The following is a 26251-nucleotide window of genomic DNA, read 5'->3' as shown; positions in this document are numbered from 1 at the left end:
GGATGATTAGCTGTATGTGCAGTTTTAAAAATAGCAATGATGAATGTGGACAGGTAATGTAGTCATACTGAAGATTATGTATATAACAAAATATATCACAAATTAAGAAATGCTATTCATTTTATTTATCGCATAAGTCTACTGTATAAGATTCCTTTTTGGGAATCTCACAGCAGTGATGTCTGGTTAAGTGACTTGCTTAGGGTCATATTGTAAGTAAAAAGAGAATATGGGAGTAAATCCTGTGATTGATGCAGAGTCTAGCTCTAGAAACATTTAGTGTTGTATCTCTAAACCAAACTGCCAGGGTTTTAGTTGCTGTAGAAGCCTTATACATTGCTTTTTTTTCTTTTTCACGTAATTATGTTACTGTGCACATTTGTTTGCAGGTTTCTCCCTCTGAATTTTAATATATTTAACTATTATATGATATTATGTTATACTGTATTATATTATGTGAACCATGCAGTAATACCTACAAAGTGCAGTTTACTCACCATATCAGTCTGATAGATTTAATGCCTTGCACATGTCTATTGCAAATGACCAGATAACCTGCATTCTTAAGTGGGGTTAATAGCAACCTTAATGTATTTATTTATTTATATTATTATTATTATTGTTCTTGTTGTTGTTATCTTGAGCTTTTTTTAGTAATTTTATCTTCATCCAAAATAAAGTGTTCTTTCCTTACCCAACATTTCTTTAAAAATTTAGCAGCATAAACATGAACCATAGATTTTAATGTTGAAGTAAAACACTTGCAGTCATCAGTGAATCCTGGTTTTTCACATTATTTCGGTGGATGACAGGTTGAAGAGATTGCTTTATGTTTTTGGCTGACTGGCATTTTTTCTTTGAGAGGATGATTGATTTTACCTACAGCAGAAAATGCCAATCAGCCAATCACAATCCATGCATTTTGTAAGTCATCATAAGTCATTGTATAATTTACTTTTTTAACAGATGCCAGGCTATTATGGCCAAACACCATTACTTTTCTTGATCAGCCTGTGCTGTCTGAAAGTCTATAATGCAGCCAAGTACATGTTTTAATGAAAAATGTTTATAGCTGAGAACATAGAGTCCAGTATTGCTATGTAAGTCACAATCTCTTACCACCAGCTGAACGGATTGTGATTGGCGATATGCTTTGGAGAAAATGAGATAGCTTTATTCAAATAAATTGACTAAAATGACATTTATTGCCATATTGGTGTGATGTGCACTGCAATGTAGTCAACATAAATTTAGTTATTTGGACTGCTTTCCAATGGAATATTGATTTTATTAATAGTTATTCAGAAAAAAAACTGTGTATGCATTTGAACTAGACTAAAATGCTGGCAAAATAACTGCATTGTTCAGTGAGCACTACAAACTCAATGCTGTGTGTAGTATTGTTGTTTTTAAGGCTGTCTTTACTCTTCAGACATTGAACTGTTTCTTATACTGTTCCTGCCAACTGCATGTAATAATGCAAATAAATCATTGGCTTGTAACACAGGCAGAGCTGAGTCAGGCAACCAAGAGATGATCTTTACTGTAAGCATTGTTGTGGCTAGCCCTATCCTGGAGTACCTTTTTCCTTTCAGTATGTCATAATGAGGCTAGGAGACTGAGGAGAAACTGAGTTGTCACCTTTAAATCTATAAAGGCAAGGTACTTAGATATAATTAGAACAATTGCAGCTGCATTGCACAGGTACAGCTTCCACTTAGTACAAAAGTAATACAGATTCGAATCATAAAATCATGTTAAAATAGTTAGATCCCATTTATTCTTCTCAGAGATGGGTTAGTATAATTTGTTCCTATAGAGAAGGAAAAACTCATCTAGCGTTCAGCCTGTTTAGTTTGTCCCCTGGACAACTGATATATTCCATTGTTTTGCTCCCACACCTTTCAGTTAACCTAAGCTTTCTAAAGGGGTGCAACATTTTGCGGGAGGTGGCAAACTTGAAACAGAGTATCAGTAAGTTTGCTCTTAATGCTCAGGATTGTTATGATAAATCAGAGTCAGTAAACAGAGCTGCTCTGATGAAGGAGCTCCGCTGATTATCCTTTCAAAGATCCGATCTTTTCCCAGTTAGTGAATAAAGTAGGCCTCAGTTATCTTTACCAGACACTGCATACCTTATATCATTTAAAAGGGTTCCCAAAACACTTGTGGGGAATGGAATGTATATCAAGCTTCTTGGCCATGTTTTTTTAAATATTTTTTGACAATAACATTCTTCTTCTTTCTCTCAACACTTAACAAAATGAATTAGGAAATGAAGGTGCACCCTCTCCTTTTATAATGTAAGAAGTACAGTGCCCTACCCAGCAGAGGGCTAGGAAGGTGTGTGAGACAAGGCAAACATTTCCTCAGCCACTGAAGCATATTACAAAGTGGGTACCAATGGGGACCTCCAAATATATAACTAAGACTGGATTCTGTCTTATTCTGATTTATTAACTTTCTCTTACTGTAGCCAATATACTGTGTTAATTGCAAGGATACCCTGGCTCTTCAGATTCCTTATATGAGGAATGGCAGCTATGAAGAATATATTTGCCAGTCTGCACAGACAATTAAGGCTCCAGGCTGTTAATGAGCTGCTTCCTGTAGCCCAGTGTACAGGGTTTGATTCTTCCAACCCCACTTGCCTAATATGCAACTACAACCAACTCATTTGACCAGACAGTACCCAGTGGTTGCCCCTGAAATGTGGTACTTATGCCCAGTGTCCTGACCTGATTAACAAATCTATAAAAATAAATACATTGGATACAGTATAATGTAATCTGATATGTGGCAAAAGAGAGAGTAAAATGCTCAAATAAAATGGTAATACTAGTATGCATAGCTTTAATAATCATACATATTGAGTGGGAAATAGAAAAATCTGATGTAATTTTTTTCTCTGTGATGTGCTGATTATTTTATCTAGTACTGAAGGCTAAAGCAACACCAAAGGGAAGTTGCCATAAAAGCACAAGGATTACATCAACCACTTTGATACGTCCACTGTGGATGTCAGCATTTCAAAAGCATGAGGAGTCAGTACCTCCTACCAAACCCGAGGCCATTCAGCCACAAACCACCGACCCCTGAAATAGGCCCCCATGCCAGCACCCCCAGCTTCATCTGTAAACAACTGAAGCTCCTCCTGCCCCACCCAGTCTGACTGCCAAAAAGATATCCCATTAAATTGTTGCAAAAACCCATTCCACAACACCAAGTCCTCCTGCACCAGTTAGGTCACCCTAACCCAATGGTGTTTGCTCTTACCCCCTTTCAGCAAATATGCCAGTGACCTGTAAAAAGCTCACCCTGGATGCACCACTCGACAGGCAAAATTCAAAAGCCCAAGCAACTCCATAACTGAACAAATCTGAATCTTATCCTTACCCAGCACCAAACGTATCACCGACCTAAGCCTCTCTATTTTATTCTCTGGTAAACAAAACTGTCCCTGCTCCACATCAACTGTTAATCCCAGAAATTCTAATGCCCTTGCTGGACCCTCCATCTTATGCTGAGCCAATGGTACCCCTAATTCCTCACACATAATCGTAAACCCCCACAAACCCTCTTGTGCTCCTACCCCTCCTTCGCCCACCAACAAAAAATCATCTACATGCACTGCCTTTTGAGTCCCCACTTTCTGCTGCCAAATCCAATGCAATAATGTACTGAACTTCTCAAAAGTCACACATGCCACTGAACAACCCATAGGCTTAGCTTTATCAAAGTAGTACTTATCTCCTACCCGCATCCCCAGTAGTGGCCAATCCTCACTCCTAATAGGCAACAATTGAAAAGCCGACTCAATGTCAACCTTAACCAACCATGGCTCCCTAAATTCCCTAATCACTTTCACTGCATCATCTAAGGAAGCGTAATGCACCCTATCCTCCTCTTCTGCAATAAAATCATTTACTGAATTCCCTTCCAGATAAGACAAATGATATATCACTCTGAATTCCCTTTCTCGCTTCTTCGGCACCAACCCCAAAGGTGACACCCTGTAAGCACTAAAAGGTGGGCTGTCAAAAGGACCCAATAACCGCCCTGCCTTACACCAGAGTCTAAATCCCCTGGACCCTTGAAAATTATCCCTCCCCCAGGCCAGCTGAAAGCCTTGCAAGAAGCCCTTCCACCAAATCCACCCTCATGACCCATAACATTAGAGTTCCAGGACAAATCCTGCCAACCACAGCCAGTGGCCTAATGACCCCCTCCACATCTCAAACAAATGTGGGCAATTTTGCACCCCACCCATGAACAGGAGCCGCTATTAAATGACCAACACACGCCCACTGTTTCCAGCCCACTCAACCTTCTGTTAAAGCCCCCATAACTATCCATCATCGTAGCCAACCATAGATCTGGATGATGCACCTCCCAACGAAGTGACTAGTCCACAGCCTTGCTTTTGCAGAAACACTGATCGTACCAGAGCCATGCATTACCTGGCCTTAACCATTGTGCCTCATGAATGGTAAGGAAATAGCCTAGCAGCCACAGGGCCAAAGATCCATCCTTCTCCAGCTGCACTGTCATAAAATAAATAAAGCCAGCGACCCAATTATCCCATGTCCTAGGGTGAAGCTGACCTACCCTCTGCCTTCCCAATGCTGCCAAAGCCACCAAGTCCTTGCTATTAGAGGACTCTGCTTCCACTAGCTGTTGGACCCCTTCCGCATCGATCAGCTCAAACAAATCCACATACTCCCCTTTCCAATTATTTTCCTTAACTGACCCCGGAATGTGCGGAGTCAGGAAAACTGCTCCTGTGCCCTGACTCAAAGATTGGGTAGCCAACCAGTCCCCAGGCCGCAGCCCAAAAATCAGAGCTTACCTCCAAGTCCAAGACAGAACTGTCCCTGGAACCGACCACCCCCCTGTCAGATCTCTAACCAGGTACCTGGCACCCTGTGCTAGTTGCCTCTGCACCTCCTCTATCCCTTGCACACCACCCCCGAGATCCCAAACTGACAAGTCATCGTCACCCCCCTCACAATCCTCAACCCCTAGCTCCCCTGACAATGTTGCCATAGTAAAACCATTACCTGCACCTTCGTCTTGCGACGTACTGGGAACTGGTTTCTCCACTGCTACCACCAGCTGCAATGCCTGTTGCTTTTTCCCTCCAGCTGGGGTTCTCACCGCTGTGCGTCACCTCTTCTGACCTGGGATCTGTTCAGGTTCCTGTACCACCTCCTATGTTGCCACCTTCTGGAACAGCTCCTCCGCTTGGGCCACAGTTGCTTGCCACCTCTGCCTTAGCTCTGGTAATTTGGCCATCTGTAAAAGAGAAACAAAATATTAAAACTATTCTATAAGCCCAACTGCCCTACTCCCCCCAACCCCTAGTATTGCCTTGCTCCCACACCTTACCTTACCCCTGCCTGCCCACACTTCATCTTTCAACCACCCTGTCAGCCACACCTCCTACCATTTGCACCCCTTCCTAACCCTAGAATATCCCCTATTAATATCCGTCCCCATGTGTATCTATCTATATATTAAAAACAATTATTAATAATTAATTAATCCTGTCCCTCTAACTATATCTCTATTTACCAGCCACCCAATCCCATCACCATTCACACAATCAAGCCTAAAAACACTTACCTTTCCTCCCAGCATGATATTCCTTAGCAGTAATGGCTAAGTAGCGCAGTGAGCAAGCGCAAACCGGCGCTCGGACCCAACGGCCAAAAGAACGGCAGAAGCAACCCACTAAACCACCAGGGAGTATGGAGAAGATATTCCACCACCACCGAATACCAGAACGGAGGGACACCCAAATGACTGCGATGCCACCCTGAAGCCAGAATGACCAGAGAAGACAGACTGACATCCACGAACCCAACAGGGAGCACAAACAGAAATCTGCCACTACCACCAATGCAGATGAAGCTGGATGCAACGATGGATCGCCGAATGCCTGCCACAACCACCAGGATAACTTACAAGGACACAGCAGCCCACAAACCCACCAGGGAGAAGATATTCCACCACCACCGAATACCAAGATGGAGGGACAACCGAACGACTGCGACGCCATCTTGAAGCCGGAATGACCAGAGAAGACAGACGGACACCCACGAACCCCCCGAGGGAGCATGAACAGAAATCCATCACTACCACCAACACAGATGAAGCCAGACGCAATGATGGACCCCCAAATGCCTGCCACAACCATCGGAATAACCTACAAGAACACAGCAGCCCACAAACCCACCAGGAAACACGAGGAGATGATCCGCCATTATCACCCAATGCTAACGCCTACCACGACCACCGGGAGAAACATTTTCCCCAAAAACTGACACAACCAGCCCACAAACCCACCAGGGAGCATGAGGGGTGATCCACCACTACTCCCCAACCTAATGGGACCGGATTACACCGATGGACCCCCCCTTTGCCTACCACGACCACTGGGAGAACACCTTCCTTTTTTTTTCTATATTACCCTGACCGCATGACACTGACGACCTACTACCCGACGGAGTTAACGACAGGCTCAGCCTCCCCCAACAGATGTCACTCAACTGTATGGCCCCACCAAAAAAGGCCAGATGAATCCCCCGGAGACCCGCGGATGACAGGGAGCAAATAAAACCTCAACCCTCAGGTAAGCTTAGCACTACTCCCATCACCACTTCATTATATCTATATATATATATATATATATATATATATATATATATTTTTTTGTGAACACCGCCCAACCATTTACCCCCCCACACACACACACACACACACACACACACACACAGTATTCTGTCACCCTTTCCTACCAGTAAGCTCAAACTATATTCCCAGACTCCGCCCCCCCTTAAATTAACCTCTAGAAAACACCAAAGGGGGAACTGACCCAGTTAACCTAACCCCTTCTCTCCCCACCATCCAAGGCCTACCTTCATCCACGATACCTACAGGTCGTCTGGATGTAAGCTGGTTGTTACTGCACCACCAACTCACGCCACATATGCCTACTTCCTTTAATCCCTAGCACTTAATACTGTCAGAGGTCCCACCTACTCCTACCTCACTTGCTTTTACATCTCTCTCTCTCTCCTTAACCCTTTCACCACCACAAACCCACTATCCTATCCAACTACAATCCTTACCTTACTTTCTACCTCTATACCCTCCCCACACCACTTTACCCCCTTACTCGAAGGACCAGAACAACTTAGTTTGTCCTAAACTACATTTGTTCTGCAAAAGAAAATTTTATGCTGACATAGGAAAACTAATATAACATCTCAGCGACATAATTCCTGAAATATACTGCAAAAATGTAACAGACCAGAGTCCTGTATGGGAAATATCTGGAGACACAGATACTAAGTCTTTAGATTTTTTCTATTGTTCAGTTAAGTTTTTCTTCTTACCAGATTATTGACATTTATTTAGAGATTACTACTGAAAGCAAACTGTGTAATATATATATATATATATATATATATATATATATATATATATATATATATATATGTGTGTGTGTGTGTGTGTGTAGATAGATATATATGGGTCTACTTCACTCCACCGAAATCCCATTTCACTGACATTCATTTCACTGAGACCAAATTACCTAAACTTCAAAACACTGACAACTCATTTCACTGAATCTCATTTCACCAACAGTTTAAAATGCTAAATTTCACAAGACTAAATGGCAAAGCAAACACAAACAAAATCACAAAACTAATGGCTACATCTTTCCACAACTTAAAATCTATTTATATAGCATTTTCATCAAGGTCTGGTCAGGGACTCCCCTGTAAGCCAAGCACAGGTCACCCCATAGCAACCTGTAGGAGACAGAATACAATGACAGGGTTTTCAGTCTTTCCATGTAAGACTTGCTTTGTGTACCTGTAATTTCTTGGTGAGAAACTTCTGTGGTCTCTCCAATAGTTGCAGGTGTCTGGTGAGGTACATGCAAAAGGGAGCATTGTACTCAATTATTGGTCTTATGACGGTTAAGTATAATGGAATTATAACATCATTAGATCTAGATGCAATGCCTTTACTTAGAAGATGTGCCATATAGAAGGATTTCCTTACTACTATGGATAAATGCTCGTCAAAGTTCAGATTGCTATCAACCTGAGTACCCAGATCAGGTACCACTGGGTCTACACTTAGAGGACCACTGTCTATAATGTAATTAACAGGGATGCCGGATTTCTCAAAGGGAACACTAATACATTTTTTGCATTTATTTTTAATCCGTGGCTTTGGCACCAATCACCTGTCTGTGTTAATCCTGTCTGTAATATATTAAGATCTTTGGGGGACTCCGTGAATGCTACCAATTTGAAATTTTCTGCAAATTTGGTCAGCCACAGGCTGTCCATGTTTGCCTGGACTTGTGAGCAATAAATTCATAACAGTAAGGGGCCCAGCACAGAACCCTGTGGTACACCACTGGTGACTGGTCTTTTACTAAAGGTTAAGTCACCTACATTGACAGTATGTTTCTTGCTGTTGAGCCAATTAACTACTCATCTGATAATGTAGGGGTTAATTCCCAATTGTGGGAGTTTCTCTGTAAAATCTGAGTTAGGGATTATATCAAATGCCTTGGCTAGGTCAAGATAGGCAGTATGCACTTTCTTTCTCTCATTCAACACCTTGGTGGCTTTCTTAAAGAAGTCAACCATGTTTAGCAGGCATGATCTACCTTTAATGAATACAGACTGGGATGGGTCCATAGTTTGGAGATTACCTATGTTGTTATTAGTAAGGTTCATAAATAGGCTATCCATCTGCAGATGATTTCAAGCCTAGCCAACAATAAGAGGTGAGAATCAAACCCAGTATCTTATATCTGGAGTGTAAAGACCTTAACCATTACAGCAACTCTTTTTTTTTAATTCTCTGCTATTATCTGTTTACTTTAAGTATAAAGGATGAATCTGGATATCTCCTTTTGCTGAAGATCCAAAGAACTACAGCTCTAAGATACATTAATAAATGAGAAGAGAACAAAAATACAGATAGACTGTCAAACATTTAAGCAAATAATGGGATTAAAGGGTATAAAATGAAGTAACAGAATTCTTGGGTATTCTGTTACATGGCTGAAAGGCAGGAAGAAACAATGGACTGATGCCTTAACAATTTGGTGATACTTAACATTGATACATGATGGAGAAGTACAAGGCCTGAATTGCATATACCTGTTTGCTGTCCATGTTTGCCTGGACTTGTGAGCAATAAATTCATAACAGTAAGGGGCCCAGCACAGAACCCTGTGGTACACCACTGGTGACTGGTCTTTTACTAAAGGTTAAGTCACCTACATTGACAGTATGTTTCTTGCTGTTGAGCCAATTAACTACTCATCTGATAATGTAGGGGTTAATTCCCAATTGTGGGAGTTTCTCTGTAAAATCTGAGTTAGGGATTATATCAAATGCCTTGGCTAGGTCAAGATAGGCAGTATGCACTTTCTTTCTCTCATTCAACACCTTGGTGGCTTTCTCAAAGAAGTCAACCATGTTTAGCAGGCATGATCTACCTTTAATGAATACAGACTGGGATGGGTCCATAGTTTGGAGATTACCTATGTTGTTATTAGTAAGGTTCATAAATAGGCTATCCATCTGCAGATGATTTCAAGCCTAGCCAACAATAAGAGGTGAGAATCAAACCCAGTATCTTATATCTGGAGTGTAAAGACCTTAACCATTACAGCAACTCTTTTTTTTTAATTCTCTGCTATTATCTGTTTACTTTAAGTATAAAGGATGAATCTGGATATCTCCTTTTGCTGAAGATCCAAAGAACTACAGCTCTAAGATACATTAATAAATGAGAAGAGAACAAAAATACAGATAGACTGTCAAACATTTAAGCAAATAATGGGATTAAAGGGTATAAAATGAAGTAACAAAATTCTTGGGTATTCTGTTACATGGCTGAAAGGCAGGAAGAAACAATGGACTGATGCCTTAACAATTTGGTGATACTTAACATTGATACATGATGGAGAAGTACAAGGCCTGAATTGCATATACCATTTTTTGTGTTTAGTGTATTTGTACTGTAGGTTTGCAGACAATAATGTCATCACTGCTGATTTTTATAATGATATTGTTTAATTTATTCTACGTTAATTTATACCCCAACTCCATGACAAAGACTTTCTCCCTTCTGGCTATAGTACACTGTGCCTTGACCGCCAAAAGAAAAAGGGTGGTGGAGTTGCCATTGTTTACTCTAACCACCTTACTCTGACAACTCCTAATAAAACTATCCCTTCCTTCTCCCCTGCTGAAATACTGACAGCCAACCTTGTACTTAACACCCATACCACAATCACAATAGTAGTAATCTACATTCCCCCAGGGGATAACTTACCCATGCTGGAAAACATACTCGCATACTTCTCTCAACATATTCCTAATGAAACCATTATTCTTGGTGATGTCAATATTAATTATTTAACTCTCTGTACCCTAAATTCTTCCTTACACTTTTACTTGAATGGTTTTGCTCAACTTATCACTGATGCCACCTATACCAACAACTCTCATACACACAGCGCCTTTATCGGCTGGATTCTAGTCTCTCATCCCTCTAAATATCACAACCCTGAAACCCTTCCTAACACACTAAGTGATCAGTCCCCAATAAATATACTTAGATATATCCCTCACTTTACTAAACAACATAGATTTATCACATGCCGCAAGCTTACCAACTTCTACCCAGACACCTTTAAATCTCTTCTCTCAAAAGTTAACTGGAATTTCTTTACCCAACTCCCCCTTGACGATGCTGTCCTGTCTTTCAACTCCACCTTTCTCAGTATTCTTGACTCACTTGTCCCACTTTGCACAGTCCATATTAAATCTAATATATCCCCATGGCTATCAAATTCCACCTGCATCCTAATGAAAAATAGAGACAGAGCATGGAAAACATGGACCGAAACAAAGCTCTTGCAGACTCGCTAAAATACAAAGAACTTAGAAATCAGACCAGAAAGTGTATTAATAAAGATAAAAGAGAATTCTACTATAATCCACCCTCAGCCATGAAATCTAACCCCAAAAAAGGTTGTGGTCCCTGCTCCCCCAATCCTTGTCCTGATAAGACTGCCAAAGATATTGCCTCCAGCTTCAACACATATTTCATTGACTCTATATCCAAACTATTTAACCCGAGTGCCAACTCATCTACCTTTAATAATATTTCAGACCACTCTCTATCAAATTCCACTGCACTCTCATCAAGTTCTTTTTCCCTCAAACCTGTAACTACTAGCTACATCAAATCCTTACTCTCTAATCTAAAACCTTGCTCAGCTTCTACTGACAACATTCCTTCCCTTTTCCTTCCCTTAGCTGCTGACTCTTCCTCTCCCTGTATCTATCTTAATCAATCTCTCCATTTCAGAATCCAAAGTCCCTTCCATATGGAAACAATTCTTCACTCTACCAATACATAAAGGAGGTAACTCCTCAGACATCACTAATTATAGACCAATTGCCATCCTCCCTCCTTTCCCTGAAATTCTATAAAAATGCATATATAATTTCTGCATTACCTACTCTCTGAAAATCTGCTTACACCTACTCAATATGGCTTTAGACCAAAGCATAGTACTACTACTACTGCCCTACTATCATTACTTAATACTATAGCCCTTGCCAGAGATAACAACAAACTTGTCTCCTGCCTATTTTTACATCTCTCTTACCCTCTTCTTCTGCAAAAACTTACCAACCTTAACTTCTCCCCGCTACTATTGCATGGTTTTCCAGCTACCTCACTGACAGATTTCAAGCAGTGAAGTAGCACTCTCCCCTCCTCTCCTAGCTAAAATGGGTATCCCTCAGGGTTCCATCCTTGGTCCACTACTTTTCAACATCTTCACTAATCTTCTTTATTTTTTCCTGTCCTTAGTCATCACTGGTCCAATACGCTGATGACTCTACTGTCATCACTATTGCTGACTCTCTCTCCGAACTCATCTCTACCACACAGACTTCCTTTAACTCAATAGAAAACTGGCTCTCTGATAACCATCTTACCCTTAAACCCCCTCCCCCCCAAAAAAAACTAAGCTACTGCTTTTTCTTCCTAAAAACTACAACCGCATTAAACCTACTTTCACAATCCTGTCCATCAATAACACACAAGTCGAGGTAGAAAATAGCACTAAACTCCTTAATGTCATCATTGATGACCAACTTAAATTCGATCTACATACTAACAACTGTATAAAAAAACTCAACAGAAACTAGGGGTCCTCTACGGTAACAAAAGGTTTCTCACCAGTGAAGCTAAAGTAACTCTATCTTATGCCTGCCTGCCTACCCAGTCTATTATATGGCTCACAAAGTCTTACTTGGCTCAACTCCACACTCCTTGCCAGCCGTGAATCTACCTACAACAGGATAGCCAAATTTGCAGCCCATGAAACTTACAAGTCATATCATTGTCTCTCACTCAAACACCTTAACTGGCTAGAACTACCTCACCAGCTTCTTCTCCTTCAATGCCAGATCATCCACTCTATCCTTTATTGGCCTTCTTACTGTCCTACCATATAATCTGTCATCTCCCACTATTCACCTGCTAGATCCCTCCGAAGCTGTAACCGAGATATGCTACAAATCCACAAACTTAAAACTAATAAAGGGTGTATTCTCTATAGCTATAATCCTTCCAAGGCCACGAACAAACTCCCACTAGAGATCAGGTCACTCAAGCAACTTAGTCAATTCAAGCTAGCCAGTAAAGAATATCGGTTAAGCCAATGGACCTGCCTCTGTACCCACTCCACCTTAAAAAGCCTATCAACCCTAACTGCACACCTCTGTCTACTCCCAACTTATGTAACTTTCTTTAATTTTCTAGATCTTGTCTCAAATTAACTTCTCTATCCTAAACACATTACATACATTCTTATCTGCACGATGTAAGATTTTACATCTTAGGTTCATAGGTTAGTACTAGGCTAACTGTCCTTGCGAGCTATTTTAAGCCTAGCCAGTTATCCCCTGTGAGATTCAAACCCTGTACTTTGTATTTGTAAGTCAAACACCTTAACCATTAGGCCACCCTCCCAACCCCAATCTGGTGACAAAATTATTGTTAGTCCTTCTGAATGATGCAGAATTCTAAATCTGACAGACATAATGATTAGTTTTCTGCAGTAAATCCTTGTTTTTTATGTATATGTTGCTTTGAATATTTTCTGTAAACCAGTTATTGATTGTTTACCTTATTCTTGTAAATGTTAATCTGTAGAACATGTGGAGCTTTTCTCCTTGGGCCTCCGCTGAAAAATGGATGCTTAGATTAGTCAAACAAACCCAGTCAACAAATGTAAAATAAATAAATAAAATACATTTAATTCTATAAAGATTACTGCACAGTTTTCTACACACCATTTGGAGGAATAAGGATGCTTTAGTCTCAATGTAAATTACAGTTGCACAATAACAGGTGCTTTGCTGACATGGAAAATTATAAGATGATAACACTGCTGAGAGGGCAGTTTCCAATCCAGAGAAAAGGATATAGCCCCTAGGTAAATGAGCAGGTTGTTACCATTTGCTTTATTCATAAGGAAAAATATTTCAGGAGTCTCCCATGTCTGTGTGGACCTTAGCAGCTCAGGAGTACTTTGTTGCTGAAACTTTAAGAAACCATGATGCATATTTTGCATGTGGGCCAGTTTATGTGGGAAATAGCCTTTCTCAGCAAGTGTTTCATAGACAAAAGTACGTAGCTGTATTTAGTATCACTTAACATTTTACACTTGGTATTTTCTATGCGCCAGCTTTGCTCAGAAATGTCAGTACTATACCACTAAAGCATAACAGTGGAGCTCTCACATCAGAATTATTTGGAACAGAAGTTAGACAAAGTTTGCTACTTTAATGAAACCCATTTGTGATGAGTTTCTCTATTAGTTAGGCTGCTTGTTCCAAATATATGCCTTAATTTTGCTAAAATCTTTAGTATGTAAAGATAAGCATCGCATATGAATCCTTTTCTTCCACAGAGAGAGTTGAGAACATGAATGTGTGACTGTCTCCCTTTTTTGAGCAAGCTGTTTATTTATTTCTTTGTTTATTTAAATGGGAACCTTAACAGGTCTTATACCTACCAATGAATTGCTGGCAACTGTTTATGGTCTTCATTAGAACATGGTGAATACACAATATCTTTACCATCTGTGTGTTGAACTAAGAATGGTTTCTTGTAATATGACTCAAAGTTACTTAGAAATTAAGAAAAAGAAAACAGTAGTTCAATCTGTCCTGATTTTTGCAGAACCAGCCAGAAGAAGATAGGGTGAGGGCAGTCCTTCATTCCATTTTAGCTCTTATTGCATTTTGTCAGGGTTATCCATTCTGTACATTCAGTCTACTTCATATCTAAAGATTACTGGGGGAAAAACAGATGGATTTGCCAAGTATCTTTCATATTTTAAAAGCCTTCTTAAAATCTAAGGAAATTGTTCCATGTTGCCTTTGACTCAGTTACAGAAGTAGATCTGCCATCCCATATTACCTCTTATTCTCTTCTGGAAGTCCTGCATGGCTCACAGCTACATAATCATCACTTTAGTGATTACCCTGTCACATTTTACTAGTGTTTTTTTTTTTTTTTAATTTCTCTAAATCTTTTGGGTCTCTAATACCATGACAGGAATGGACCCCATTCCTAAGTCAAAGCATGATTAAAGTTCATGAAATTAGTATTGTTTCAGTCTTTGATGTCATTGTCAGCCAGTAGTGCTCTTTGCAGCACCCGCAATGTGCCCAGTAATGCCTCCTTCTGCAATTCGTACAGGGTTACATGTATTGGTAGCATATCTGAATACAATTGTAGACTCTTTTTTTATACAACCTGTTGCTCGTACTACTGTTGGAACTGTCTGGGTATCTTTCTTCCACATAGCTCTCGTTTCTGTCTGCAAGTCCTGATATTTTATGACTTTGTGTCTCTCTGTATGCAAGACACTGTAGTCACTGGGTGTGGCGATTTCAATTTTTACTAGCTGTCTGACTAGTGAGAAGGTTCAGTAGACTTCAGGTATGAATGGGCAGAGTTACTACATTTAGTGTCACCCACATCATATAAAGATAGCAATTCTTAAAAATGCATTTAGAAATGTATAGCCTTGCATTACAAACAGTGATGGAGGTAATTATAAGCATTTATTGGGCAACTGTCAATATCATCCTAGTCAAAAATATTAACATTACAATCTCTACAAATACTTTTGGAAAAGGCTGTTTTTAGGTAGAAGGAAAAAAAAATGAATTTTGAAGAAAAAATAATGCAACCATTACCACTGATGTAGTGAATACATTTCTGTCTCTTTTAATCCACACCTCATTATTATTTTTATATATGCAAGAACTTCTGTCATGTTATAACCTCAGGATCTGTCAAGCCCATTAGAATTAATCAGCAACAAATCTTCCATGCGCTTCTTATCTGTTTGGAAATAAAGAAAAAAGTATTTTTATCTGGTGGTTGAAACCCCTGTTTTTTTCTTAAATTATATTTTATCTCAGTTCATAACTTTCCATAACAAACAGCAAGACTGTAACCAGCTCTAAATATCGTGGCATCTATCTTGCTAACTTACATTCAATGTCAACCCATATAACCATCTTAAGAATGATTTGCTGCCATTAAAACTTTAGGTTAATTATACCACACTCATGAGAAATGATAAGAAATGATGTTCTCTAAGTCCATATTGAGTATGACCTTTTCTTCGTCACTTACCCTGACAGCTAGTGTCAAATGGATCCTTAAGTCGTTTCAAATTGTATATGCAAATTCATTTAACTTTTCCCTGAATTCAGGTGCCACTGCATCTCATTCATTATCTGTTCCTAATTAAAGAACAATTAGATTTAATTTAATTCAATTCACTGTCATCCATGCAATTAGCTCACTGAATATGCTGCCCCAGCTAGCATCAAAATATCTTACCAAAATTTCCCTTTAAATGTCTTCACTCAAAAACAAATAATAGACCCACTTCTCTGAAGAAGTTTTCATTCTTCTTCATCTTCTGCTCATTCATTTTTAGTCTTTAATCCTGAGTTCTGGGGTATACTGTCATCAGATAATAAAAAGTATCTCATGCATTCCGCAGCAAGTTGCAGACTCTTTTGAAAAGTAGATCCATTCAATCTTTTTTTCACAACCAAATCCTTGTCACCTTCCTTCTCAAGACTAGTACACCAGTGATCACATAATGTCAGTATTATTCTACTCACTTTGCTTGAAACTTTTCATTGGCTGTAATTTTACTATATACATTTCAATATTCCTCTAGTCACTTGGTCTGTACAAAATTGTTTTAGTCTGTAGCTTTTAATGCTGAACCATATGTATTGAATTGCCTCCTTGATTGTATAATAATTAGTACTGTTCAATATTTTCAAAAAAACATAAAAGTGAATCAAGCAATGAGGCGGTATAAAAAACTTTTATTAAAATTACCACATAAGCGCTTGCACAGTTGAGACACTGCTTCATCAGATGTTCAGAGGTTTTAATTCATACATATGCTTTAAATAATACACAGCATTAGACCAACAACCAATCAGAAAAATTCCCTCTGAATACATTATTCAATCCATTGGCATTTAAACTAATAGCACAAGGTATTCCATATATGTGTGTGTGTATATATATATATATATATATAGAGAGAGAGAGAGAGAGAGAGAGAGAGAGTGTCTTATTTATACAAAGGTCTATCTTTCAAGATAGGTTTAAGCAGTACCTTATCATTGAGGTCAGATACCTTGGTTTTATTCTCTATATCCCCCCTGTATAACCAGCTGTTACTCTCTCCATAACTAAAAACTTGAATGTATGTGTATGGCCAGAGATGTGTATATCTCTGGCTGATCCATTATTAAGATGTTCTTTCTTTATTTCATATATATGCTCTGTTATTCTATCTCTGAAATGTCTGTTGGTCTTGCCTACGTAAAACATTCTGCAAGATCAAACCGCTAAATAAACCACATCAGATATATCACAACTAGGTGCTGAATTAAATTTAAAAACTTTATTAAAACCTGGGTGTATAAACTCCCCAGTGGAATCAATATATCTGCAAAAGCTTCATTTCCTGCAAGGAACTGTAATCCTCCTCTGATGAACTGTGTTCAACTCTTTAGGATAGCAAAGCATACATTTTAAATTTCTATTATTCTTAAAAGAGAATTTATGTTTATCTTCTACAATATTCTTAATGGTCAAGTCACTAGTTAGTATAGGATAGTTTTTCTTCACAACTTCTGTTATAATGGTAGTGTTGTTCCCAAAAAGAAATAGGCATGCATACCATATCACAGATGGGCTTAACAGATATGTTTGTGGGTGGCACCTCTTGGGAGAAGTATGATCTTGCTGTACTATGTCTGTGGACATTAATATCTGAAAGTGACCCTTCTATATCTTTGTTCTTATAACCCCTTTCCCTCAATCTAACATTTATGTCATTTAAATCAACCTAAAATTTTCCATCATCAGGATTAAGCCTCAACATCCTGTACCTTTGTCCTTTCACTATGTTGTTGAAAATGTGATTGGGATACATGCTGATCCTATACAATAAATTATTTGTTTGACATAATTTCCTATAAATTGTAGTGCTAACAGTGTTATCAGCTTTCTTGTAAACTTTTACATCAGAAAAAATAATTTCATTCCACAAAGTATTCATATCAAACCTCAGGAAGGGTGTACTTCCATTTAGGTGGTCAAAAAATAAAGATAATTCACATTCAGATCCATCCCATAATAGAAACAAGTAATCTACAAAGCGCCTGTAAAAAATAACTTGTTTACATCTGTAGGTCCCTAAAAACGTATAATTTTCCCATTTAGCCATCATAAATTTGTATAACTATTCGCTGTGGGCATACCCATCGCAACACCTTCCTTTTGCAAATATAATTTCTGATCAAATAAAGACACATTGTTTTCAAGTATTAATTCTATCAAAAAACATACTAGACCTATAGAACCGAGAGTCAAAGATCCTTGCTCTACTAAATAACATCTCAGCATATCAATGCCCGTCACATTAGGTATCATAGTGAACAGGGACTGTATGTCAAGTGTGATGAATAACAAATTTCTAGTATCCAGAGATATCTCATTTAAAAATTTATAGAAATCATTTAAGAACTGTTTTGTGTCCCTTAGAATATATTCATTCTTGTCTACTATTGGTCTTAACATTTTCTCTATATAAATAGATAGAGGTTCAGTGCACCATCCCTGGTTTGAAACTATAGGCATGAAAATGGTGGAAATAACGGACCTTTGGGTATTTTGGGAAGCCCATGAATCACTGGAATGAATGGATCATCTACCAAAAAATACCTAAACATATCATAATCAATAAATCTGCATAGTAAACATTCATATAATGCATTATAAATTCTAGATGAGATAACATTTATATAAGATTCAGGTACCTTTTTATGTGCCTTATCATCACTTAACATATTTTTCATAGAATCAAGATAATACTCACAGTCCTTAATAACAACTGGACTACCCTTGTCAGCAGCGTTAATAACAATGGATGGATCACTCTTAAGATGCTGCAGAGCCTCCCACTCACTGCTATTTAAATTCACATATTTCTTATTCTTTAGGTTCATTACAGTATGCAACTCAGATTTGCATATCTTACTAAAAGTCTCTAAAATCGGACGACTGATAGGAATGAAAGTGCTAGGTTTTCTAAAGTTAATTGCTGAATTACTATTACCAAACAGTAACTTTAAACCACCAGTCCTTTCAAACATTTTTAAATCCACAATGGCTTCAGTTAGCCCTACTGCTTTAGCGGGTACAAGCGGCAAGCCTTTATTTAATAAAGAAAACTCACTGTGATTAAGTGGCTTTGATGAAATGTTCCATACTAATGCGTTGTTAAATCTTGCCACATATTCTTTATAGTCTGCAGCTCTTTCTGCTATTGTTTTATCTTCCTTTTCACTCTCCCCTGGTTTATTGTATGATCTCTTGGAGTTTGAGAAAGCCAATTTGCATCTTTGTTGAGACATATAGGAAAAACCTGGTAGTTCAAGTCATCTTTAGATGCGAGTGTTACAGTGAAATAAGCATCGGATGATGTACTAGTTTCTCCAACAACTTCTCTGCTGTCATTGAGTTATACTATAGTGATCTCTATCACTGGAGGTGCATTTTCTTTCCTTTTGGCTCCACTGTTTTTTCCTGGTAACGAGTGAGCTTCGCTAGCAACACTAGTGTTAGATAAGCTCAAACAGTTCATACCAGCCCTGACATCTTGATTACTTTTCTGGATGCCAGTAGATACAGGTGTAAGGGTCATTTTAGTGGTATTCAAGGATGGGACTGAAGCATCACTCATCCGTTCATTAGTTCTCGGCCATACAAACACATGCCCTTGACATCTGTTTTATCCTTTTTCAGTTTACCAAACTTGGACCAATGCAGTTTCTTTTCAAACAAAGTCACAGAATCAATTAAGACATTTAATCTCTCATTGACAAGTCCATCAGGAAACTGTTCATATACGTTGTGCTTTCTCTATTTTTTTCCACTGTCTCTCTTCATCAGTATAGAAGTCAATGAGCAGATGTATGTATTTAGACAATAATAGTGGAGATTTCTCTCCATACATGGGCATTTTCAATATTCTGAGGCCACGAGGAACAGCATTAAACTCAAGACAGACTTCCAAGTGATATCGCTGAGTTTGCAAGCATTTCAGTCTATACATATTCTCAATAGAACAAATTTCTTTCAAGAAAGAAGTAAAGTCCATACCACTTGTGTCAGGTCTCTTCCTTTCAAATGCTGCCTTCCCATCCAGCAAAGGATTACTCTGGCTCCTTAAACAATCCATTAATTTCCCATTTATTGATTCTACATTCATGGGTGGCACATAGTCAAGTTCCAGGTCTACTATACCACCTTCAACCATTGCTCCAAGTAGCCACAAAATAACAAAACAGCAACCAACAATAATTGTGGCACTATGGATAAATTCTTCACTTAAAACCAAGGTATATGTCCAAAAAAAAGCATAAAAGTAAATCAAGCAATGAGCCTGTACAAAAAAATTAAAATTACCACATAAGCGCTTTCACAGCTGAGACACTGCTTCATTAGATGTTCAAAGGTTTTAAGCCATAGATATGATTTAAATAATACACAGCATTAGACCAACAACCAATGGTTGGCCATTGCATTATTAAAATGTCCTTTCTTTATGTCATATATATGCTGTCTTATTCTATCTCTGAAATGTCTATTGGTCCTGCCTAAATAAAACATTCTGCAAGAGCAAACCGCTAAATAAACCACATCAGATGTGTCACAACTAGCTGCTGTATTAAATTTAAAAACTTTATTAAAACCTGGGTATATAAACTCCCCAGTGGAATCAATATATCTGCAAAAGCTGCATTTCATGCAGGGAACTGTAACCTCCCTCTGTTGATTTTGGTTCAAATCTTTAGGATAGCAAAGCATACGATTTCAATTTAAATAAAATAAAAAGTTATGTTGTAAGCTTGGCCCTCACATCTAACCCAAGTAATATTATCTGCTCTGGTACATTCCCAATATGAATAACAACCTCCCAATTTTTCTGAAAAGATTGCCAACCCCCCCTCCCCCGAAAAAAAAAAAAAAAGATCACCACTGTAACATAATCTGCAACTTGGCTAAATTTACAAAGTTACATTCATGGAAATGTCAAATGCTTGCAACTGGCATCTACTAAAAGAAACTCTCCCTTTTTTTGAAACACGTGCATATTTTAATATTTCTCACTATATTAAACAGGCTATTTCCAATCATGTACAAATGAGTTAAATTCAGCCCTGCCCCCAGTTTAAAAAAAAATTAATCAACTTTTGAGTATAAGAAATAAAACCTGGAAATCTTGGCTTTATAATGAAACAGAGACCGGTCTTCAAAACTTCAGAGAACTCCACAGCTGCATCAAAAGATCCGGCAGTGCTTATAACAAAACTCACTATAACTCAATCCAGGATACCCATGTTAGGAACCCCAAATAATTCTGGTTCTCCATTAACAATTTGTTAAATGCAGGTCACCCAGCCCAATCAATCCATACTATCAGCAACCATTAACAAAACTATTTTTAACCAAACCAGCTCATACTTCATAATTTCTTTTACCTCTCCCGTAAACAGCCATGAACCTACCCCTGTCAAACCTCCCCACAGAAATATTCATTAAAATCCTTATCTTCAACATCAACTCAGTTCCTATCTATACCATCACAAAACATCTTCATAAGTTAAAACTCTATACACTCACTGCTGACAGTCTTCCCTCAGAATACATTAGTAAGACAGCCAGTCCTTTAGCAGGTCCTGTCTCTAGTCTCATAAACAGATTTATCCAAGAAAACAATTTGCCCCTTACCTGGAAAAAGTCCCTAACTATTCCCTGATACAAAGGAGGGTACTCCACTGAATTCTGTAGTTACATCTCTATAGACTTTCTTTCCACTATCAGAAATCTTTTAAAAGTATATACAGTTCCAACATCGCAAATGCTTAATAGATAAAAACTTCATCTCCACTGCCCAGCACAGCTTCAGGTCACATCGCAGCACTACCACAGCTCTCTTTAATTTCACCCATCATTTTAACCTCCATAAGGACTCTGTAAATGTTGTTTCCTCTCTGTTCCATGACTTATCTAAGGCACATGACACTGTACCCAATCAGATTCTTTTCCATAGACTGCCTTCACTAGTCTTGACACTCCTCCTAATTCCATAGCTAACTTTCTAACATCATTCGGTTACTAAAATGGCAGAAATAACAATCATCATTCTTACCCATTAAACATTTTTATTACAGACTGTCCCACTGCTGCTAATAACACAACTGTCATTCAGTTTCCTGATGATGCTACATTGATAACCACCCAGAATGTGAAGAAAACATACAAAAAGTGTTTTCTTCTACAGAAACCTGGCTCAGATATTCTCACCTCCTGCTGAATGCTAAGAAAACCAAGTTATTGCTTTCCAAACCAAACTCTTCCTTCTATACAATAAATATTTTCTCTGTCACCTAATCAAATAAAGGTACATGGTGCCATTATAGATAGGCACCTAAAGTTTCATATTAAAATACTACAAGCTATCAAGAATCCCCACCGAAAATGTGGACTCCTATACTATAGCAAACACTTTTTAATTAACAATTAAACAAATAGCCTCTGCATATCTCCTACCTTTACTGCTGTATGCTGCCTCCACCTATACCATTCTTCAGCAATCTCAGCTAACAAAAAATGAACAAGACTATAACATTACTATAACTGCCACTGACCAGTCTGCAAAATCCCACCCCTGCTACTCTGTAATAGTTAGGCTGGCTACAACTTTCACACTTTCTCTCTATCAGTCAGTTAGCAACTATTCATAATACAATCTACCAATCACAAAGGAACCTCCCCCCTAGTCTTTCACACAAGTTATGTTTCCAAAATCTAGAATTATATCCCTACCAACATCAGGCAACAAACCAGCTTATGCAGATTAAAGCACTTGCTAAAATGACACTTTAAAAAACTTGGCTGTGCTTTTGCATTTACCCAGGCTTGACTAACTTGGCCGTTACACACCTGCATTACCCCTGTATATCTCAGCAAAGCAAATTTTCAATCTGTATCTCCTCTTGTCTTACACACTTTAGCCCTTACTGTCACTTCCACTGTCTATATTCACCCACTTGACAATCTTTTCCCTACAGCAACTTATACTGTCTTCTACATCTACAACTTCATTACAACTTTCTTTAGCTGTATATTAGCTAACAAATATACATACTACTCACATATTCCTGCCCTCCTGTCTGCTTTGCACTCACATCACCCACTTCTCCACCTTCACTGTCAGATTTCTCCTTCTCATTAATGTACAATTGTAAATTACAATTTAAACATCACTGTACATGACAATCTCTTATGCATTAATATGTAATTACTCAATATTTTACTGACTCTACATTTTCTGTAGTATAGCTGCCTTTCTGTTATTTTATGTCTGTGTTGTAACTTTTAGCTTTACCTTTTTCTCTGTTGTATAAAACTGCCTATTTTGTAACTAGAACCTTTCTCCCCCGGCCTCAACTTAGAAAGGGCTACTACAGTCAGTTCAGACTGTCCCACTAAACAAAAGCAATAAATAATAAATAAAATAATAATTATTCATGTTCTTAGTTTGGTATTTAGAAAAACTATATCTAAATGTAGATCACAGCAAATAAATTATGCTCTTTCAACTGGTCACTTAATGCTGAAGTAAAATTAAAGACTCTGAAGTCCCAGCAAATTATTTTTTAACAACAGTTGAGTTATTGACAGCCTGCCAATATCAATAAATGAATTACTGCAAAAACACAGTGTTTATGTACTTGACATAGCCCTTACAAACAAACATAGGATAAACAAAATTATGTAAAGTGCAAGATGCACTGGCTTCTAATTAAGGCAAAGACCATATAGTTACATGTGGTCCACTCTTTGTTTTAGCAGTATGGTTTGAATATGTGCTTTTTCATGATGCCATGAATTCATAGCTGACCTTAGGCATAGGCCAACTAGGCAGACACTTAGGGTGCCCATGTAGCAGGGGCAGTTTTCCAGTATTCTGGATGGTATAGGTAGACCAGGATGGGGACACCAAGTGGTGTTGCGTAGGCACTGTGAAGACTTCTTGCTTAAGGAACCAGTTGAAGAAAGGCCATCTCTGCATGAATTGTGTTTTTTGGCCTCGTACTCAAGTCCAAAAAAAAGGCCATATCCATCATCTTTACCGGTAGCAGTGCTATATAAACAAGCACTTGAATGAAGGCTGTCATGCAAATTGGAGCTGCAATATGTTTCATTATATCCACTCTACATCTGGAGAGTAGAACTACAAGGCATGTCGAGCTTATTGAAAGTAGTGCTGTATTGCATGGATTGTTTTGGCTCATTAAAGATTCTCATAAATTTTCTTTGGGAAACGATTTCAGTGCTATTTGATAGCAAAGGAACTAGTAACTCTATTCTATATTTGCTGCTTTCGTTGTCAGTTTTATCAGGTTAAGGCATATAGGTATTCTTTATTAAAGAGTTTCAGGTATAATGATCGCAGATGTCCATATCTGTGTGTACACTATATACACATTATCATAAGTAACCAGAAATAAACATGTTTATATATATATATATATATATATATATATATATATATATATATATATGCACATGAAGTCTGTATCAGGATATTACTTTGAATCATAACATGGTTCATTCAACATTTCAAAAATAAATGAAAGGAAAATTTATTAGCAGACTGTTAGGCTTGCGATGGGAACTGTTTAGTGAGGCTTTATTGTTCTGATAAAGTAATAACATCTGGATGTACTTGTGAAAAAATCATGCGTTTGTTAATATTTCTTCATCACTTGAAGTGTATTCCATTTTCTAATTTAATTTTCTTTGAAATTAATTTAATTGAGCAATGAATTCTAGTGGAGTACATATGATGAGCATAGTAATATAATTAAAGTGTACTTATAGAATTAACAATTACATTAAATATGTAATTTATTATTTAGCTTCCTTGTAAAATTCCATCATCTGAATAGTGAAATGACATGAGAAAATGTTGTTGGTCCTTTAGTGATTGCAGACAAGTAATGGTATTTTTCTGCTCCTAAAGTTCCTGAAGTTGTTTTACATCTATACGGACAATTAAAAGTAGAAGTAAATACTTCTTTCTGAAAGACATAGGCATTCCTATGTCTCCGAGCATATCTAGTAACATGAGGTACAAACGCGCAGACAAGGGCTAGAAAATTATTCTATGCCATGTCGTGCTGCCCAGCATAATGCATTCCTTAATTAATGTGTAACCTTTTTTCTTTGATAAAATTTTAACAATGAAAGAAAGCCCAATGTGATTTGTATGCATCAGCAACATTTGCTTATATGCATGACATTAGCAATGGATGTTTTCCACTGCTGACTTCCTGTGTAGAAAAAGCACAGCTGTAGCTAAGAAACAGTGCAATATTCTAATCTCCATAGAGACAGTAGCAGCCCACATTACTAAAAGAATGAGTGGGCTACATAACTCATTTTTTCATGGTATGCAGCATCAGAAAGTTAAAAAAAAATCTATTTCTGATTAATAAATAGGAATATGGCAGCAGTGAATAACCTTGCATATTTGTTTTATAGGTTACCCAGAAGTGCGAGTTAAGTTGAAGATTTGGCACAGTGTCCACAGGTAATGTATTTTTCTGAAATATTCCAAAATCTGACATCTTGTTAATCTCTTTCTTTAAAAAAAAAAGAGTTGACATTACCTGCAATATATTTGGGTATATGAAAAAACTGAGTGTCCTGTAGCTTCAAATTATTTTATACGATAGCCTTTTAGCAGAGCTATTTCAATTATTTACCCCCACTGTCCTGGACTGGAATATGTCAACCAAGTCCTTGTGTACAGATTTTTACCACTGAAGAACTGTACAAAAGAAAATGCAGTGCATTCGGGAAAAAAAAAGATTATCCTAGCTGCTGTCTGCATTTTGAAACCATTGGATTAATTACTAAAACTCACTGATTTCTTAATTAGTTAATCTGATGTTCTATACTACCTGTCTTTCTTGGCACCTACATGCATTATGTTAAGTTCCTTTCCTCTGCAGTGTATTCTGGACCAGAATCTTAAAGTACTCTGGGGGAAACCTGTAACCTATAATTAAGTCATACATTCAGAGAAATGTGCAGTATAAACACTTGTAACACTTTTCTGCTGTACTATTTTTATACAGTAGAAATAAGGCAGTAAAGCAATAGTTATTTTCAAATTCATGGCAATCTCCAAATGCACATATATGCATGACTACACACATGGACACACTAGCAGATATTCTTGTCATATTCTAGCATTTTGACGAGATGCACTTAAATTACCTCAGTGAAGATGTTATATAACGGAGTTTAGCTAGATTATTATTTACAATCATTGTGTTAGGTGCATTAATGTTTATGTATAAAACACCGTTGAGATGTTTAGAAAGGAGCACTGTTAAATGGTTATGCAGTGTTGTGTTGCATAACATTAAATAATATCCCTCCAAAATTAAGACTGAGGATGTTATTTTGTGTCCCAGAAGAAAAT

General features: G+C 37.9%; 1 protein-coding gene across 3 annotated transcripts in view; it reads left to right on the top strand.

Moving 5' to 3' along the window:
* LRRC4C (leucine rich repeat containing 4C) overlaps window positions 1-26251 on the top strand; it is a 3048452-nt gene that overhangs the window by 2710452 nt on the left and 311749 nt on the right. For 2 of the 3 annotated variants that reach the window (XM_044058949.1, XM_044058948.1), the window contains one exon: window positions 25303-25351. The exons of the other annotated variant lie outside the window; for it this stretch is intronic. The gene's annotated coding sequence lies outside the window, so the exon portion shown is untranslated. The remainder of the gene's footprint in view (window positions 1-25302; window positions 25352-26251) is intronic. 3 annotated transcript variants of the gene reach the window in all.

The sequence above is a fragment of the Protopterus annectens genome, chromosome 17.part0 (genome assembly GCF_019279795.1).
Source record: "Protopterus annectens isolate FY-2018-M chromosome 17.part0, PAN1.0, whole genome shotgun sequence".
NCBI classification, from domain to species: domain Eukaryota; kingdom Metazoa; phylum Chordata; order Ceratodontiformes; family Protopteridae; genus Protopterus; species Protopterus annectens.
This window is presented reverse-complemented; position numbering and strand designations above follow the sequence as displayed.